The sequence below is a fragment of the Pan paniscus genome, chromosome 1, assembly GCF_029289425.2.
Source record: "Pan paniscus chromosome 1, NHGRI_mPanPan1-v2.0_pri, whole genome shotgun sequence".
Taxonomy (NCBI): Eukaryota; Metazoa; Chordata; class Mammalia; order Primates; family Hominidae; genus Pan; species Pan paniscus.
This window is the reverse complement of record NC_073249.2, coordinates 33,335,072-33,347,494: the sequence shown is the minus strand read 5'-3', so window position 1 is coordinate 33,347,494 and position 12,423 is coordinate 33,335,072. Positions and strand designations below refer to the sequence as shown.

Here is a 12,423-nt window from a genome sequence, read left to right as displayed (position 1 = left end):
TGGCATGCACCTGTAGTCCCAGCTACTTGGGAAGCTGAGACAGGAGAATTGCTTGAACCCGGGCGGCGCAGGTTGCAGTGAGCTGAGATGGTGCCAATGCACTCCAGCCTCGGCAACAGAGCAAGATTCCATCTCAAATTAAAAAAAAAAAAAAAGTTTGTAATAAACTACAAATATTGGAATATTAATTTATGGTCTACTATAAAAACTGGCTTTTATCTTTAATAACACCAACAAAAAGAATTACTTTTTATTTACTTCTGACGATTTCCTATTGTGGCAAAGATTACTAATTGCTCCTTATTATGTATTATACTCCTTTTCCTCAGTAAAATAAAAGCACTTTTTACCTGGGCAAGTGGCTACTTGGAATAAAGACAGCATTTTTCAACATTCCCTGAAGCTAGGTACAGACATGTGACTAAGTTCTGGCCACGCAAGATAACCAGAGGTGGAGGAACAACTTCTAAAATATGTCTTTAAAATGAATGTGAGTATTCTTTAACCATTATTTCTTCCTGCTGGGTGAAAATCAGACTGGATGGCAGGAGCTCAAGCAGTCATCTTGAACTATGAGGTAGAAGCCTTGTCCATAAGGATGACACAGCAAAAAGTTGAAGTGTGTGGGTCTCGCCTATGAACATCCCGCCTCTGCATTGACTTACTGTGGACACCTATTACCAGTGAGAGAAAACTTCATCGCTATTATTTTAGGTTCTCAGTATCTCAAGTGAAATAATGAATTAAAAATGATAAACCCATCTCTATTAGGTTTTCCCTATAAAACTTTCATTGTCTACATAATCTTATACTTCAGAGAGAGAGCTTGGGCTATATTTTAGTGTTATAAAAGTCATGTTACAAAGATAGGGCCTAGCACTAGCATGGAACATGGTAGATCACTTTTTTAAATAAATGAGTATTTTCTGTTCTTTATAATTATCAGCATTGCAGCAGTATTGGCTTCCATTATATTTCATTTCAAATATGTAGTGGTTGGGTTCTATTCTGAGGTCTAAGTTTTGGAATTAGTCTTTATTAGTTATTTATTAGTCTCACCTTGCCAACATATTTTTTTCTATTGGGAAATGTGTATTAAGTTCCAAATATACATTTAAGTTGTGATAGCTCTGTGCATTCTTCTATAAAATTAAAGAACTATTGATAAAAGACTGAGGAGACTTTAGTAAGGACTAGTAGTTCAATACTCAGTCCAACTCAGCACAAAAAAATATTAACATTAGGTTAACTATGGGGTTAGTAGCAGAAAGCTACATTTGCTAATTGAAAGATTCCTTCATTCATTCTTTTAAGATAAGTGTATTAATCACCTACCTTGAGCAAGGTAGTGAACGAGGCTTAAAATAAATATAAAACATGAAACTTGTCCTCCAGGAGCTTATTGTCTATTGAAGAAATAGCATGGGTGCACAGAGAGTACCACAGGCAGTTTTAGAAACTGTGGAGTAAGAACTTTCAGTTGAATAGAAAAAAAAATTTCACGGCGTTGAATTACAGTCATTTCTCTGCAGACTTCTCAGGTAAGTATGGTTACATATATATAGAGAGAATACATATATATAGAGAGAGCATATTTATATATGAATGTACATAACATACACATATACATACATATACAGAGTAGCATTTTAATTTAATTTAATCTTATTGATGATACTCTGCATAGCTGAGTTTAAGTTCCAAAATCAGGCATAAGGCAAAAATAACGTGATTTAAAGTTCCCTTGACAACCCTTTATATGGCCCATAAAGTGTAGTACATTTGGTTTTGTGTATGCCTCTAACTCTTCAGAAATCAATGATTCTTCAGGGCTCTGAAGTCTTCATTCTTTTTGTAGACACCCAAACAATGAGTATCACTTCTTTGTCAATGATTGGGAAACCCTAAAATTATTCAAACATTCTTTCCAGCTAACAGATGTTGACATTTTCCGTACTGGATAGCATCCTTTGCCTACGACACTATTTTTATAGGTTTTTGTTTTGTTTAATTTTTGCTTTTTTACTTTTTCCTCCATCCCTTACCCATTTCCAAAATATGTAGTTGAATGTTTGTAACTTAAATGCATGCAGGCAAGGCTCTACCAAGACATTACAATGATAATTCCTACATTGAATTATACTGCTCTCACTTTTATATGAACCTAAGGGGCATCTTGTAATTGAGAGTTAGGTTTTGTTTTATTTTATTGTTTTTTCTTTGTTGTTGTTGTTTTTTTCCATTTCCCATACAAATAGTGAGCTCCTTGCCTTTCTATATGGGGCATGACAGAGTGGGAGGGGGCTGGTTGGAAATGCAGAATCTAACACCATATTCCCAGACCTAGTGAATCAGAATCCATGTTATCAAGATCCCCAATTCTTACTTCCTTTCTTCTGGGACCTTTCAGAAGTTCAGGAGTCCTACTGGGGTTCAGGGGTCCTACTGACACTGCCTCTCTTTCTTCACTTGCCTTGGCATTTTTCTGGCAGCAAAGCTAACACAGTTAGAACCAGAAGCAGGAATAAAGCAGGGATAGTTGCAAGCCTAGCAGGTGAAAGTATTCCAGTCTAAGCTGACCACTCCTCTACACTAGTGTCTTTCAATATGTGGTTCATAAACCTTCCAAAAATACAATTGGAGCATTAGGTAAAATGCAAGTTGCTAAATACTAGCCCAGATGTACAGAATCATGTGTGAGTGACCCCCAAATCTGCATTTTATAAGTAATCTGAGAATCACCTTATGACCAGTAGAATTGAGAGTCACTAATTATTACAGTAGCCATGTAAAAGAGGCAAAAATTAGAGACAGATTTTCAGTATGAAACCCACTTCATTCAGGTAAAAAAAATTAAGTCCATTGTATGTAAAGACTGAAACAATTTTAGTGGCAAAAGCTATATTATTATTTGTGTTATAAATTGTCTTTTTCTTTACATAAATGTAGATATATGTGGGTCATCTGGAAGATTATTCTTATCATTATTGATTCATTTGCCAAACTATAGCAAATAGTAAATAATATTACTATGATTTATCATTTTACCCGAAGAAGCAATATAAGCCCTAGACTTTAGCTCAATGTAATGCAACAATAAAATTGAGAAAATATTTTGTATACACCAATTATATCTGTAACACTTGATGCCAGGTGCTGTAGTAATTATGCTGATAATTAAGTTTACATGTTTAAACACCTTACGGAAAAAATAATTCATATATGTGCGAAGTCTTGAATCCATTCATTCTTGAAATAATTTCAAATCAAATTGTGAAGTCAGTTTCTGAGCAGTCCTCAGTTTGAGGGGAAACGCCAGTCCTGTCTCTCTGGGCTGCAGCTTTGCATGTTAACAGGGCTGCAGGGAAAATCAGCAAAAGCTACCCAGAGTTAATTGGAGCCCTTTCAACAAATCTAAAGATACACAGGAGTGATAACTGAAGGGTTTTCTACCCTGAGGCTCTGGTTTTCTATTCTGAGGGAATGAACCTTAAAGAACTCCTTGCTCTGAACCTTGGCCTTGGGAGGGCACAGAATCTAGACCCTGTGGCTCAAAGGGGCCCATTTGCTCCTGAGCGGGCTTGTTAACCCTTGGACTCTCCATTGCAACTGGGATTTATCTCATTTAATCCTCTGATAGACAAATTCATGAATGGTAAATATTCTGCTTCACTATTCTGTTTTCTTCAGTTATCTTAGTTGATATTCATTTTTAATAATTTTCTTTGCTTTTACCTTCTGCTTTTTGTAAGTCTGAACATAAAATCCCACTTCCCAATAACTATTACACTTAATTTTTGTCATCTTATGATATTCCTTTGCTAGTATTTTCTATTTACTTTTAATAGCTTATTATTTTTTATATACATTTAGTTTTTTATTTCCTAACATTTTTGAGTTTCAGTGGGGAAATGAAAGTTATAAGAATATCTGGATAAAACTTAAATGTGATCACTGGTGACAAACTCCTCCTTTAAATAGAGTTTCCCTGTGCTGGCTGTACAGCAGAATTACCTGAGATAATTTAAAAGTACAAATGTCCAGGCCACATTCCAGGCCAATTTAATCAGACATTTTGCACGTGGGGCACACAGGCATCAGTATATTTTTTAAAACTCCCCGGTTGACTCAGTATACAGCTATAGTTTTGAACTACCACCTTGTAAGAATCCCAGTGAAACGACCAAAGTTTTATAAATACCTAAAACGAGACCAGGCAGAGACAATGGACTGTTAGAAGGAAAGTCCTAGGCAAACCCAAACTTAAACTGGAAGCAAAATGCCAGCAAGCTCTCAGCACTCCTACTCTACCAAACACTGGGAAGAAAGGAGCTGAAACTGTAGGGTGGCTGTGAGGCTAATGCAAACTTACCCCACTAACCCTGTCATCATCTTAGCAAAGGCTTTTATTAACAGCAACTGGATGCCCAGTAAGATGATTTGAAAACAGTTTAATTTTCCCATGCAAACACCCAGTCAGAAGGTTATATTAGAGATGAGCCAACTAAACTATGGAGTTGAGTTTGGGGAAGTATATTTAGTTGATGGAAAAACTGTAACTTGAAAGAAGGATAAGAATATAGCCCTCAAATTATGGAAGATTGTCATATTCTAGGGAGGATTTAATTCAAGAAACTTGTAAAATTTAAAAATCATGAGTTGCATGCCATTAATAAGATCTAAAATAACTTGGAATCCACTAAGTAAGAGACAGAAGGTAAGCAGTAAACAAGAGATGAAGACAAAAATTGAGAATTTCAAGAGGCAGGCAGAAATCAAAGCAAGCTAGATGAGGAAAAAGGCAGATCATATCAAAGACTGAACTAGAAGAATTAAAAATCATCTTAGAAGTTTCAAAGAGTAGAATCAACAGTGCAAAAATCAGAAAACGGAAATAAAAACAATTATGGGACAATAACCCAGAAATCAGAAACTGTAATTCAGAGATTATAAAGGTAACTATGAATTCATTGAACACTCACTATGTGCCTGTTTCGGAGCAAAATATTTTACATAACTCATTTTAATCTTTATAGCAGTTCCATAATATAAATAAGGTTTTCACCCCCAATTTATGAATGAGGAAACTCCTATGTAAGGATATGTTTTTAAATTTGCCTGAGATCACACAGCTAAAAAGTGGCATAGGCAGAATTTGACCTTAGATTGATTTGACTCTACAAGCCGTGTTCTGAACTACTAAAATGAGGAAGACAACCTGGGAAGAAATATACAATATTGAAAATTGCTATTTCTCACCAGAAGTAATGATCATAAACACAATGGCAAATTTTCCAAGCTGAAGAAAGACCCAAATCTGAAGAATAAAAGAGCTTATTATATAACAAAAAATTAATGAAATAAAACAGCACATTTTCTGATTAGCATTTTTTAAACTTAATTGGTAAAGAACCCTATGCTAACCAATAAAGCGAAATTGCCTTGTACATTCAGTGTCAGAATTATTTTATTTAAATATGACTCTAACAACCAAAATTAACTTAAATATTAAAATCTCAACAAAAGTCACCTCAGAAATGCTAAATAAGGGTTATTTTCAAGATCAGTAGCAAAACTGCTCAATAGCAAAACTGTTTATATAGGCTTCACCGATTTTTCTCTCTTTTGGTACCTTGGTTTCTCAACCAACTGGCAAAGCAGCTGCCTCAAAACAATCTCTGCACCCCTAACATCTCCACCAAATCCAGCTTTCTGGCTCTCTGCTTTCTCAGCTCCTTCCATCTCACTTCCTAGTATTCCTTTTGTTTACTGGGAAATTCTCTGACTTTGATAATTATCCAAGCTGGCTTTGGTGACTCTCAATTCACATTCCCTCCTCATTATCCTGAGTCTTCACAATGAAAAGTCCACCTGGCAATACTGGAGTTCTTCTTAGTCTTTAAGATTACCTTCTACATATGTCCTTGATGACTCACTTTAGCATTGAGAGAAGCAAACTCCTTGAAAGAAAAAAACATCAAAGAATTCATAGTACACACTGGCAAGAAGTGTAGTGAAAAAAATCACTAAAAAACAAGAAATAATAAAACTGGAAAGCATAAAACATGATGGCAGAGAGAAGACCAATTATATCAATTATAAAAACAAGTATGAATGAGTGACTCCCTTACTTAAATACAGAGAATCTCAAGTGAAAGATAAAACTAAAACTGCAGAGATATATAGAAGTCTTCACTTAATGTCATTGGAATTTTTTGTAAACTATCACTTTTAAGTGAAATGATATACAACAAACCCAATTTTCCCAAAGGCTAATTGATGTAAAAAAGAATTAAGATCCTATGGCATATTTCTGGTCACAAAACATCACCAAATTTCTATAGACTACTAATATTAAACATTGAAATGAATGTGTGCTATATATGCATTTACAAAAGATTAATCAAAACGAAATAATGATTTACTCAAGTTTTGGTGAATCAGTGAGTGACAGTGGTGTGGTATATAAATCAAGGAATAAATGCTTTCCAAGTGAACATTGTAAGGAGCACCGCCTACCAGCATGAAGTTCAAACCCCAGCAATCACAGACTGGGCAGCTTGCTGAGCCCTGTCATACTGAATTGTTTATTGCTGTGCATCTGTATGATTATCATAGACTTTATGAATTTTTATTTTATTATGATTTCTATTTACTCATTCATTTATTTTCCAATCTGCTTATTCCACGTTAGGGTTGTGGGTGGCTGGAGCCCATCCTGGCAGCTCAGGGCTCAAGGTAGGAATCAGCCCTGGACAGGCCACCATACCATCACAGGGCATACTCATACACACCTGCACTCACTCACTCTGGGGTCATGTAGACAACTCAATTCACGTAAGGGGAAAACCTTTGGGATGTGGGAGGAAACTGGAGTACCCAGAGAAAACCCACAAAAACATGGGGAAAATGTGCAAATTCCATGCAGAGAGTGGCCCTTGCTAGGGATTGTTTTTTTTTTTTTTAATTTTCTCATCAAACTTATAAGAAAACAATGTTGAATTAAAGGATGTTAGCCAAGTTGCTGCCATGTGGTCATGTGCTACATAATGTTTTGGTCAACAACAGACAACATATAGGATGGTGGTCCCATAAGATTACCATGCAGTGTTTTTACTATACCTTTTCTGTGTTTTGATCTGTTTAGATACACAAATACTTACCATTGAGTTATAGTTCCCTACACTATTCAATACAGTAACATGCTGTGCAGGTTTGCAGCCCAGGAACAATAGGCTACACCATCTAGCCCAGGTGTGGAGTAGGCTATGCCATCTAGGTTTATGTAAGCACATTGCAAGGTGATGAAATCTCCTAATGACACATTTCTCAGAACATATCCATCCTTTAGCAATGCATGACTATACCTAAAGCAATGAGACTTTGAAGGTTAAAACATAAATAATAAGTGTAAAAGTAATAAAAACTCAAAAAATTCGAACAAAAAATATCTCAGAGAAATTGACAAAACTGCATGCATAGTTAACATAGTTAACTCTTCCCTTAGTTTGTGACAAATTTGATAAATACAAATAAATAACAATTGCTCAACAGTTTTCTGATTTTCTTCTCCCCATACATCACTACCATGTATGACATGCCTTTTGAGTAACATCCAGTACTACCTTACATTGGTTTACAATCTGTGTGATCTCGCCTTCAAGAAGGTATCCTTCAGAATCTTGGGAGAGGCTGATTTAATTTGAAAAGCCTCCCTGCATCCAGTTTCTGATTTGTTCTTATCCTAACCTTAGAATTACTATTTTGAGGAATATGCATTATATGTTATCAATATGGTATATCTAACATAAACAATAATCAACCCTAAATGGGGAATATATATTTTTAAAAAATCATACATAGAATATTGAACATTTTAAGGGTGTTATATTAACTACATAAAATATTTTTTAAATCTCTACACAAAAATGCAAATCAAAATTTTTTAAAAAATGACAAAACTGGGGGAGTTGCATCAGATGAGATAAACATGTATATTATTCTTCATATGCAGAGAAAAACTTTAATGAGAAAATGTGAATCATTCAATAGAAAAATTAGCAATGCAGCTGGGTGCAGTGGCCCAGAACTTTGGGAGGCCAAGGCAGGTGGATCACCTGAGGTCAGGAGTTCGAGACCAGCCTGGCCAACATGGTGAAACTCCATCTCTACTAAAAATACAAAAGTTACCCTGGCGTGGTGATGCACACCTGAAATCCCAGCTACTTGGGAGGCCAAGGCAGGAAAATCTCTTGAACTCAGGAGGCAGAGTTTGCAGTGAGCTGAGATTGCACCACTGCACTCCAGCCTGGGTGACAGAGTGAGACCCTGTCTCAAAAAATAAAAAATAGAATAAAATAAAATATAAAAAACAATGGACCTACTTAGGCACATCATAAAAGAAGTAGAAATGGCCAATAAATATTAAAAATCTAATCTCTCTAGTAATCACATAAATACAAACTAAAACAATATTCTGACATTTTGCCTTTTAAATTTGCAATTTTTTTCAACTGTAAAACTTGGTGTTGGCTAGATAAAATGAAATGCACAATCTTGCATTCTGCTTGCTGGTGGAAGCATAATTTGTACAGCCTTTGGGGCAGTGTAAAAATTGCTATCCTGGCCGGGCACTGTGGCTCACGCCTGTAATCCCAGCACTTTGGGAGTCCAAGGTGGGTGAATCACGAGATCAGGAGATCGAGACCATCCTGGCTAACATGGTGAAACCCTGTCTCTACTAAAAATACAAAAGAAATTAGCCGGGCGTGGAGGCCTGTAGTCCCAGCTACTGGGGAGGCTGAGGCAAGAGAATGGCGTAAACCTGGGAGGCGGAGCTTGCAGTGAGCAGAGATTTCGCCACTGCACTCCAGCCTGGGCGACAGAGTGAGACTTCATTAAATAATAATAATAATAATAATAATAATAATAATAGTAATAATAATAATTGCTATCCATTTCTTGAGAAATTACCATGCATTAAGCATAATGTTACACACTTTACAGATATCCTGTAGGTAACATTGATACAGTGCATGCCACATGTCAAGCACTGTGCTATGTGCTTTACATACATATGAATTCGTTTAATCCCCACAGCTGCCCTGGGAGGCATGTAGTTGTATCTCATTCTTATTTACCTAGAAGGATTTTAAAGCACACAGAGGTTTATTGATTTGTCCAAGTTACACAGCTAAAAAGGGTTAGAGCTAGAATATCATATCACTTAATATTTTCAATATTCTTCTGAGGTAAATATCACTCTCCCATTTCATAGGTTAGGACTTTAGGATCCAGAAGGATGTGGAACTTATCCACAGGGAAGGTATATAGCAGAGATTTATATCAATGTCTGACTTCAAGTTCAAGACTATACAATGTCTTAAGAGCCTTCGATGCAGTTATTCCACTTCTAGGGATTTATTATATCATCTTTGTCAGGAATTCTCCTAAGGATTTACATACAAATTTCTTTAAATTATATTAATTACAACGGTAATTGTTGGAAACCCAGGAAGCAGGGGGAGACCGAGACAAAGTGTGATTGTGAGAGAGGCAGTGCAGGGACATGGATGAAGCTAGAAGCCATCATTCTCAGCAAACTAACACAGGAACAGAAAACCAAACACTGCATGTTCTCACTCATAAGTGGGAATTGAACAATGAGAACACATGGACATAGGGAGGGGAACATCACATATCGGGGCCTGTCGAGGGGTGGAGGGTGTGTGTAGGGGAGAGATAGCATTAGGAGAAATACCTAATGTAGATGCCGGGTTGATGGGGGCAGCAAGCCACCATGGCACATGTATACCTATGTAACAAGCCTGCACATTCTGCACATGTATCCCAGAACTTAAAGTATAATTAAAAAAAAAAAGAAAGAAAGTTTTTGAGGAGAGGGACATGATGTTGGATGCTCTGTAGAATACACTCACGGCCAGGGAGAGAGAGAAAAAAAAAAAAGGCTATGAAAAAGATGAAGGTAAGTATTGCAGTTGTCCAGGCAAAAGATGGTAGTAGTTTGGGCTGGCCAGTAGATTAGAGGAGAAATGGATGACCTTAACACATATTTTGAAAAATAGAATGACAACTGTGGATATGAGGTGTGAAGGAGGTGAAAAGTCCAGAGTAACTCTCAAATTGTATTGACTGGGTGGCTGGAGGTATCTATGAGAATGCAGGAGAAGCAAGAGTTGAGGTTTGGTACGGATAGAAGGTGAGAGACATCCAGTTGGAAATGTCATTGTGTCCAAACACCTATTGGATGCAGGCATTTGGATGTCTGGGTGGGATGTACAATTAGGAGTCAATAGCAGCATCTATCTGGTATTTGATGTTATGAGAGTCAATAAGGCTTCTGGAACAAGCCAGAAAAAAATGAAAGAGAAAGAGAAGACGGCCCAGTTCTAAATCCTGAGACTCTTCAATATTTTGTCACGCTTTAGAAGAAGTGAGCAAAGGACACTGAGAACAGGGTCCCTGGAGAACCAGGAGGCAAGCAGAAAAGTCACAAAAGTGAAGAAATATTTCTAGAAATGATGAGAGAGTTACTGTGGAGAATGCTGAAGAGTGGTGAAGACATAGAGTGTCAAGTGTTTTTTGCCTATGTAAACATGGCAGTTTTTGGTGCTCGTCACAAAAGTAATGAGCAGAAGCCAGTTAAGTGAGGACAAAATGAGCTTAGATACTTCATGCTAGACGAAGGCCGAGAGGAGGAGAGAGGGAGCAATAGCTGGGAGTTTGGACAGAATTAAGATTTTTGTGATTGGTTTGGGTTAGTGTGTTGGTTTTTAACAATGGGAGATAAAAGAGTTTGAATGACCCTGGGAAGAATCCACCCAGTCAGTGGTTCTCAAACGCTGGCATACATCAGATGTATCTGGGGGCTTGTTAAAACAAGGACTGCTGAGCCACACTGCAGAGTGTCTGATTTGGCGGGTGTGGGGTGGGCAGGGCAGGAGAATGTGCATTAGTAATAAGTTCCCAAGTGAAGCTAGTAATGCTGGTCCTTGGGCCATACTCTACTGCAGCAGACAGAGGCGTTAAAAATATAAGTGAGAGGACGATAAGCTATCAGTAACATCTCTGAAGAAACAGAAAGAGTCAGGGTCCAGAGGACTTGTAAAGATTTCTATTTTTGATGGGATAAGAGAAGCTTTGTAAAACAGAAAGGAAAAAAAGCGTGAAAATTAAAAATAATAATGAAAATAAAATTATAGCATAGCACACACCTCCTATATATCAAAATGGTTTTATGTGTTTTAGCGTGCATTCATTCATCCAACCCCTAATAACAACTCCATCAGGCAGAAAAATGCAATTAATATGTACATTTGGTAGTTAGAAAGTAATAGAAATCCTATATAATAAATTGTTTTTTCTATGGTGTCTAATATGATCTAAAATAGAACGCTGTCAGCTGAGTGGGATGAGAAAGGGAGGTAACGTGTATAGTTTGGAAAAATATAAAATATTTAATGAGGAGAATGGGGAAAGGAGCTATTCTGGAAATACAGTAGGGTTGGTGTCATTACTGAGTGCTCATCTGAAAGTGGGGTTGAGCATTTTTAGCAATAAACTACTTGGTATTTTCCAGCCCATGTAGCTGCCATATGCAACCTGTGAAAAGGCAAGCTGTGGGCTTACTCAGGCTGGGCTTTGATAAGGAGGGTAAAATAGGAAAGAAGTGAAGGGTGTGAATTTGTTTTTCTTTTGCTAAAAGTTGGTAGTATATTTGGGCTGTGCATTCCAAAGTGTCTAAAGAAGGAAGTAAAGTCTTGAGGGAATTGACCAACAGGTTTGTTGGGAAAATATTTAAGGCTTTTCTAACATCCATTCTGATGGTTCACGTTATAGGATTTTTTGATAGAGGAAAATGTTTTTTTTCTGTCAAATTTGACACATTTACTTCCCTTTTATCAAAGGCTTAAATTAAACGCTCCCTTTAAATGTGCTTTAATATTTCATGAAGCTGAAAATGCTCTTAATACACACGCATGAATTTGAGTGTGAGATGTGTTAGTGGTGTGTATATTTCATTATAATCATTCTTCATGGCACACCACACTGTGAGAAATCGATTCACTGATTTGCCAGTCCAACTAACTGGGGCTCTAAGACTCCTCCACCTTGAGATAATTAGGTTTAATCAGCAATTTTACAATAAATAATAGTGGTATGAACTGGGGCTAGTCCCAAAGAGTAAATTTTTGCTTTGTGAAATAAATATTTATACATAGGATTTCCAAAAGATGTCTATAAGGTGTTAAAGGGCTATAGCCACCTATGATGTAATCTTTGGGGGATGGAGAGAATATCTACCTTAGAATAAAATTATCCATGAGAGCCCATGCGCATTGTAGAATTATCCTTTTTATCCTAGGTAGATGCAGGCTTCCACTACTTTAGATGGTTGTTGTT

General features: G+C 36.8%; 1 protein-coding gene across 1 annotated transcript in view; it reads right to left on the bottom strand.

Moving 5' to 3' along the window:
- USH2A (usherin) overlaps positions 1-12,423 on the bottom strand; it is an 800,680-nt gene that overhangs the window by 434,589 nt on the left and 353,668 nt on the right. The window lies entirely within an intron of this gene.